We start from the raw sequence: 8465 nt of genomic DNA on the forward strand, positions 1-8465 counted from the left end.
GAATTTTGCAAACATTCTTGTTTCTTTTTTTGTGTTGCAACATTTACTGTCGATTGTAAAAGTTTGTTCGGAAAACGTGGTTTCATTCGGCTTGAGTCTCAAGATTTTTGACACAAAAGAAAGTGTGCAATTTATGGTCAATAGAACTTATAAATGTGGTTGTCTGCCTTTTAAAAAAGTTGTGACGACAAATACCAATACAAGTTCTCTACGGGTGCACATCACATGGGATATTGTTTTTGGAAGCTACCACCAGAAAACATGATTGCAATTGTAGTGGGGGTCCAGTTCTGTCTAGTTGTATCACTTGAATGCTAATGTGTAGTGAGCACACTGATAACGGTTTTCAGTGGTCCCTCTAGTGCACCAATGTTGTGATCGTCACGTGCATGAAATTGGGAAGTTCTATTATTTCTTCTTTTTTGGTTCAGACTACTACGTATTTTTGTGTGTCATGTCAAGTTAACCGATATTTCAAGATATCCGAGTTTGATGCCACGAGGGATCACTGTATATATAACTTAAAATTGTGCCATTAGTCATAAATTGTTGCATTTCATTTACTTACAGAGCCTCCAGACATACACCTGTCGCCATGAATTGCATTAGGACACCATGGTGATAGGTCGCAAGCCTCCAAGGCTATGGTGATGACATGCGCAACACCATGGTACTGCGCATGCCATCACCTTTAAAAAACGGTGTGAGGATGCTCAACACCCTTTATTTAGGGTGTTGAGCGTCCTCACCACCCTTTAAGGGTGTTGAGCATCCTCAACACCTTTTTTTTGTTCTTACACCCTTTTTTCGTCCGTACACCCTTTTTTGGCGAAAACACCTTTTAAAGGTGTTAGCCATGGGACAAGGTTTTTACATCCTTTTCGGCCAAAAAGGGTGTAAAAAAGTTTAGTGTGTAGGCGCTGACATCGAGGCGCCCAACTGTCGGTGCTTATTAGCGTCGTGATGCACTACTTCGCTTCGCCTCTTTTAGACGGCAGCACCATCTGAAGGAAAGGATATAAATTGCGTTTGTCGTCCTGTTTACGCGTCTGTTCATAGCGCAGCCGGAAGCGCGTTTCGTACCTCCCGTTGCGGCGAAGGAGTGCGTGGTTCAAATCCCGGCGCAACCGCGTCAATCAATGTTTTTCTGGCGATGTCATTTCTGTGACGGATATGACGTCAGTCAGATCTTGGTGGACCTCGGCATAAAACATTTTTGTGTTAAAAAGGGTGTAATGGCCACCCAACACCCTTTTCTCCACTTATGCTACACCTTCTTTGGACAAAAGGGGCGTAAAAGGTTTAGTGTGTTCCGTCCAGACAGAATGGTAACGTTCGCCTAAATTGCACCCAACGGAACGCCAAACAGTGTGCCCGGCACACAACTCTCAGTGAAGGCAGTCTGTCTTGATTTTCACCCAACCGCCACACTCAGTGTTAATTAGCAAATACAATTAATAATTAGATCAGCAATTGCAGCTTCTGCAACGGGCCTCCGGGGCAAGCATTCACGCTGAAATGGTCGATGTGAAAAGCGTGGCATACTGGTGGAAAACACTGCGACCACGACCACTGTCACTCAAGAATGTAAAAAGAAGCAGCACCAAAGGCATGCTCTAGTGACAGCTCTACTGCCGCCCGCTATTTACTTTTCTTTTTGACGCAGACAAGTACTGCTAACGCTTCTGGCGCATCCGCCCTACTTCCATTTATGGGTGAAATGTTTTCATGCAAATGCTTACACGCGCAGCAATAGTTTTACTTTTAAGTGCAGATCACTTTTGGGGCTCGCCTTGTCGTCGTTTCTCGCTGCAACGGTCGATGTCTAACGACAGCCGGAATCAGGCGGTGCTGCAAGATAACGGACCCAAGTAGAGCCCGGCGTTCCGTCGTAGCGCGTCCCGCAGAGGCTTCGAAAACAAAGCGGTTGAAATAGTCATAACCGTTCGATTTGATTGATTGATTGATTGATTGATTATAGTTTAACGCGCCGAAGGGTGCGCGCGAGCACTGCGGAGGCGGGAAATTTGATTTGCTTTGGGTGGTATCAGTGAGCGGATAACGGCGCTACAGCCCATTGTGGCGAATCACTTTCTCTGCACTTCCGTCAGCTTTCACGTTGAGTGGAACGGCTTTAATTTTCTTCTCCACACCTATTCTTGCTTCAAGCGCGCCATTTTTCTTTCGTCTTGTATTTCGACGCCCAAATGCGGTTTCGGTTCTGCTTCTCCCTTCGTGTTCCTAATAGTTAAGCGCTCCGTGTGCGTGCGTGAGTGGACACACACAAGTGGTAATTTTTATGATAATGCTATTTCTACTTAACGCATAAACGACTCCTGCATATTTATATTTTTTGCTGTTGTTGTTGTTTTTTGTGACGTCACCGGAAGTTTTGATACTGCAGCGTTTTGGAGACAAAAAGTCTCGGCTCTTTGATCCGCAATAACTCAACTTATACTCATCGCTTTATTGAAGGAGGTGATTACTATAAGACTGATTTATCTGAAAATGTGAACACCCGTGAAACAGCAAAACCTCGTTCGGGGTCCCTTCAAAGGCAAAAGTATTGCGGTGTTTCCTTATCACAGACTTCTCTACTAATACAGCATGTTTGCGCGTCTTTTAAAGAGTAGCTTTAGTGTCCCCACTGGTGCCATTGTACGGCAATACGCCCTGCAGGAAAGCCAACTTTCTCTGACGATGATGGTGAATTATCGTGGGCGAAGTCGGAGGAAAAAAACGCTTCCCGTGGCCGGAATCGAATCTCGGTCCCGTCGTCTATCCGATTGCTCCATGGTCAAAGCGAACGCCAAGCAGCAGGTGCCGATTCGCGCCGTGAACCCCTAACCCAAACGTTAGGCCTTCGGAGTGCACACCCGAGAGATGCTTTGGGTATTCTAGAAAGTGGTGCGTGCCTCCAGATTGAAGATACTCCCAGTGCGGGATTGGCCACCAAAGAATCCGTCACTAGAAAGGTTCGCGTTAAACCATCGTCGTCGTTATACGCAGGGGTGCATGCTTTTTCGCTTTCGTTTCTGCGTTTTCTGACGAGAATTACTTCGAGAGGCCCACTTACAACACCTCATGCCACAGGTTCCCCGGAATCTCGGTTCTCCGAGGCTTGGGTTCCTCCGTTTTGCTCACGTGCAGTCACATTTACCTGTCCCGCGATATGAGAGCGCCGCACGCGTTCAGCGAACTCTTGTGCCGCCTCTCGCAACGCGCTGTTGTAGCGGGGTAGGGATAGTTTCCAAGGCTCTGGAACCTGATAAAACAGACAGCTATATAAGCACGGTAAGCTTTCATTGCCGATATTACCTGTGCGAAATTTCTGTGCACTACAGTAAATAACTACAGAGTAATTACTTCTGATATAACTGCATTGAGTCGGAAAGGTGGACCTATAAATGAAGAAACGTGTGCTATGTGCTTACAAAAGAGAACATATGTGTTATTTATCGTGCGTGCTGCGCATTAGCGGTGATTCTCCGTGTTGGCGGCCGGAGAAAATGAGCAAAATATTCGTTTGAACGCGTTACGTTGCGGCTTACCTGTGTGCGCTTGTCCGACTCCCCGCTGGCCAGCCGAGTCGCCCGGTGCACTCTGCCACTGCGGAACGGCCTTCCCCGGAACAGCCCTGCCAGGGGCTCCTTCTTTTATCTCGCGTCCCGCACACTCTCGTGCATTAGAATTGCTTGCTTGCATGACCACGTGATCACGCAGATACTCTAACCCTCGCAGATCGGCAACGGTCCGAGCTGTTCCGCCCTCTCCATAATGACGTCACGCGGGCTAACGCTAGCGATTGGCTGCCATCAGTCGGAGCTACGCCCATCTACGAAGGAAAGGAAAACTTCTCGAAGGCTGAAAAAGCAAAATCTTGTAACAAATCCTGTTGCGACGTTTTCGGAGCTCCCGTCCGCCCCATTTCCTTTAATCTCTTCACCGTGCAGTCTTGCGGAGGGCGAAGCCCATTCTTTGAGTAGAGGTATAGGCCGCATTCATTTATACGGCAGCCGGTTTCCGCCTGCGTTCACGGTTCTCGACATCTCCCTGGTGCCCCTTCCCGGGTTCCTTGGCGGCTAAAGAAGCGGACAAGGTTCCACGTACAGTTAACGAAACACACGTCGCGCACGTTTACGAAGCCCAGGAGCGCGCACACACAAAAAAGTGACATGGCGAAAGCCTTCATTTGTTGAACAAAGTATACCGTGCAGTTTGGATAATCTCGGCTCGCCCGAGTTGATACTGCGGTTGTAAATAAACCCACGAGTGCGCAAGAAAGGAGGCCCGCGACTTCGCTTCCCTTAATTCCCTGAGCTACTACGCCAATTCAGATTTAAAGCATTTTAATGAGGAAAACGCGACCACCGACAGCTGCTTTGTATGCCCGAAATACGTCACAGTCGAGCCCCGGGACGCAAAAATCCCTAGCCCTTTTTATTTTATGCTGGCGGCAGTCAAGGCGCAATGCCCTGGCCAAAGCAAGTGGTCGGGAATAATTATGCGTTGTAAACTGTATTGTCTTAAAGGGACACCGAAGTTATTTGTTAACATCAATGCGGGATTACTAGCTCAAATTGTAGTCTGAGGTCTCTAAGCCATGTTTCGATCATTCTCGATACGTTTACGCGACTTTATTGAGTAGACAAATTAATTCAAAAATGCTGTCCTCCTCTCTGCACCCTCCTTGCCGATTTTCTATGACGTTTCGTATGACGTCAACACAAGATGGCTTGGCTTGACTGCGCTACTGATTGCACGGCTCGCCGACCCTCTGACAGAATCAGTTGGCCCAGCGTTTAGTCTGACGGCCGCCGGGGTATACGGTAGTCGCAATTCGTTCGCTCAGTTGAAACTCAGCCACGACATGTTTTTGCCTGGAAGAATAGCCTTTAGTTGGTTAGTTTGTAGACTGTATCAAGCTCCAAGTCCGAGTCGCTCTACACAAGCGCACATGGGATGCTTCGCTGACTGGTACGCCAGCAGAAAAATCTAAGGCGAACTGAAGTTTGTCGCCCTTTTCTCCCCCTTCCCTCCGTGTTTTTGGACGTCGCCATCTTCACACGTCTATGTCATCGATTCCCAGGTGTGCGTCATGAGGTAGACATCCTGTTATTGGGCGGATTTTCACGCACTTCCGGCAAAGAGATGTCTCGTCTGCTCAGCGTCGGCTCGCCGGCTGATCTGCCAGCAGAGTGCCGGAGTGCTTGGACATTTTACGACTATCCAAACAAGTGTAAACAAACGCTTAACCGTTTGTATTGAATGCAACGCGGCCATAACACGACATGGATATTCTCTTACCGGAGTACGTTCCATAAAGAAAGCGTTGAAGCTCCGTGGCAGTTCTTTCGTTCAATCGCAGAGAACGCCCTGAGCCGAATGCATGGGTTTGACGCATACATTTTATAAACTTCAGAACAATCCAGAGATGCGTTTACAACGAACCACAACGTCACAACATGCGTTGCAAGTCTGAACCGTCTGAACCGCGATTGACAGACGATCGGTTTCCTCCTCCTGCCCGTCGTAAATTCGGCACTCACCTCACGCGCGGTTTGCGGGGACAAACAGCAAGTCACTGAACACTGGCGCGCAAGCCGAGAAGGCTTTTACGCACACTGCACATACCCCATGCGAAGTTGAGGCGTACGTCGCTCGAGAAAGGTAATCCAGACCATGGGAAGCACTATCCACCCGCAGAAGCACAACGTCGCATTCATCGCGAAACAAATGCGTCCACAACACACATGCCAAAGCGTGTTTCCGTCTCCAAAACGCTGTAGTATCAGAACTTCCGGTGACGTCACACAAAAATAAAAAAATCAAAAAACAAATACGCAGAAACCTTTATGCATTGCATTAAGTAGAAATTAGGATGATCACAAAAAGTAAAAATATTTCTTCGCATGCAAGCGTTTGCATCGAAACGTTTCACGCATTGACGAAAGTGGGGCGGATGCGCCACGAGCGCCGTCTAGTGGTAAAAAGCACCCGTAAAAAAAGAAACAATGGCGTCTTCCGGTGTGTGCGATTTGTGTACGAACTGTAACGAATTTAGAGCATCATAAGGCTCTAAAGTCATCTGCGCCATGTGTGTCTTGCCAAGTTGTACGTGAGAAGTCGTAGTGGGCTGTTTTTACACGTAACGTCGTCACCTATCTCCTGCCGAGAACGTCCAGGCTTTATCTGTTGCTGGTGTGATGTGTGTCTGTGTAGCGCAATCTCCCTGGTGGAATTTGAGTGGCTTTGTTCTACGACAGCAGCGTTGACAAGCTGCAAGGGTTCTTTTTTCTGGCTGTGAACACGGGCTCACCCGGTGTTAAACGTGACGCCTATGTAGCTTGTGTTACAACTCGTATTCTAGTTCACTCTACTTACAACGGAAGATATTCTTTACGCAGCCGTTTCGCAGATTGCTCTGGGTGGTAGTACAATCGGAGCAACGGCGCGTTTTTATCCTGACGTGAACAGGCGTGATTATGACATCATTGAAGAGATATGGGAAGCACAAAACGTTCGTACACAATCGTCTGAGTCTGCGTAGCTTACTAACAAATGAGTATGAACAAGCGCGATATTGTTCAGGTAATCAAATGCGCTGGCGTTATATACAGTGTTTCATGACTGCTATGGACTATGGTTGTTCGTAAGCATAAGTAGTTATGTCGGCCGTACGGATTCACTGCACTACACATCGTAGCCCAGAAGGAACGGACCTCTTTATTCAAGGATCGTCTGTCCTATATGTATATATATATACAGAAAGATAGGTCGCAGTCTACAACGCCAAAGGAGGCATAGGGGTGTGGTTAGGCTCTTTTTTTACTACGGTTAATGAGGTTAACATTTTTTCTTAAATATACGGAGGAAAGAAAGAAAGAAAAACACGCGCTCAGAGTGGGGACCGAACCCACGCCTTTCGATTAGATCTCGAATGCCTTACCAATTCGGCTATCTGGGCGACTGTGTTCTCCTTCACTTTCTGGGCTATTTATATTTACTAGAAGTGTATCTGACGCTTGAGGGTGGTAGCCAGCGCCACCGTGACTACACGGGGAGAAGGGGACCTTCTTTTCAACCCCCGGGGCGTGACTCGAACGTCTACAGCCTGTCATGAGCGGGTAACTGGTGGGAAGCCCTCTTATGCTACCTAGGCATCAAGGCTGCCAGAACCGAGACCCTCGCTAGGCTTTCGCAGATTAATATAGTAAGTAAATGAGGGGCTCGTTGAGGAAATACAGAAAGATAGGTCGGCAGTCTACAACGCCGAAGGAGGCATATGGGTGTGGTTAGGCTCTTTTTTTTACTACGGTTAATGAGGTTAACATTTCTTTTGTATTTCCTCAACGAGCCCCGCATTTCTGTAACATACCCTGTAACAGCCCGGAAGGGCTCACAGTATTGAAAATAAAATTTTAAAAAATTTCCTTCCTATATTATTCTGCGAAAGACTAGCGAGGGTCTCGGTTCTGGCAGCCTTGATGCCTAGGTAGCATAAGAGGGCTTCCCGTCAGTTACCCGCTCATGACAGGCTGTAGACGTTCGAGTCACGCCCCGGGGGTTGAAAAGAAGGTCCCCTTCTCCCCGTGTAGTCAGAGTGGCGCTGGCTACCACCCTCAAGCGTCACATACACTTCTAGTAAATATAAATAGCCCAGAAAGTGAAGGAGAACACAGTCGCCCAGATAGCCGAATTGGTAAGGCATTCGAGATCTAATCGAAAGGCGTCGGTTCGGTCCCCACTCTGGGCGCGTGTTTTTCTTTCTTCCTTTCTTCCGTATATTTAAAAAAATGTTAACCTCATTAACCGTAGTAAAAAAAAGAGCCTAACCACACCCCTATGCCTCCTTCGGCGTTGTAGACTGCCGACCTATATTTCTGTATTTCCTCAACGAGCCCCTCATTATCTTCCTGTATATATATATATATATATATATATATATATATATATATATATATAACACAGAAATAAGAGTTGGCAGTCAAGAAAACCTCGGAAAGCAAAGGGGAGGATGTGGTAGGTCATTGAAACAGATAAAGAATTTGGAAAGAAAGTGGAGAAAAAATGCCCGCCAGGTGGGAACCGAACCCACGACCTCCAGAATTCCGGTCTGGTGTGATAACCACTACGCTACTGGCGGGGCGATTTTCCCCTCCACTTTCTAGGGTATTTATGTTAAGGTATTTTTGTTTCCTGTGCTTGGGGGTGGGGTAGCCAGCGCCACTCAGACTACTCGGGGGGTGAAGGGGACCTTCTTTTTAACTCCCGGGCCGTGACTCGAGTGTCTACGACATGTCAAGAGTGGTCGAGCAGCGTTGAACCCTCTTAAGCTTTCTATGGCACCAAGACTGCCATAACCGAGGCCCTCGCTATGCATGTAGCGAATCAGAATGGGAAATGAGGGGCTCGTTGAAAATAACACAGAAATAAGAGTTGGCAGACAAGAAAACCTCGGAAAG

The 8465-nt window shown here is 47.5% G+C and overlaps 1 protein-coding gene and 1 non-coding gene across 2 annotated transcripts in view; both read right to left on the reverse strand.

The window, feature by feature from the left end:
- LOC144144314 (uncharacterized) overlaps positions 1 to 3692 on the reverse strand; it is a 68469-nt gene extending 64777 nt beyond the window's left edge. Inside the window, exon 1 of the mRNA XM_077675697.1 lies at positions 3552 to 3692. The gene's annotated coding sequence lies outside the window, so the exon portion shown is untranslated. The remainder of the gene's footprint in view (positions 1 to 3551) is intronic.
- Positions 3693 to 8073: 4381 nt separating this feature from the next.
- Positions 8074 to 8146, reverse strand: Trnas-gga (transfer RNA serine (anticodon GGA)). Its single transcript has one exon. It is a non-coding gene; the product is annotated as a tRNA-Ser (tRNA).
- Between the last annotated feature and the right edge of the window lie 319 nt (positions 8147 to 8465).

Source organism: Haemaphysalis longicornis, unplaced genomic scaffold (genome assembly GCF_048455015.1).
Source record: "Haemaphysalis longicornis isolate Haplotype H1 unplaced genomic scaffold, Haemaphysalis longicornis Haplotype H1 scaffold_7, whole genome shotgun sequence".
Taxonomy (NCBI): domain Eukaryota; kingdom Metazoa; phylum Arthropoda; class Arachnida; order Ixodida; family Ixodidae; genus Haemaphysalis; species Haemaphysalis longicornis.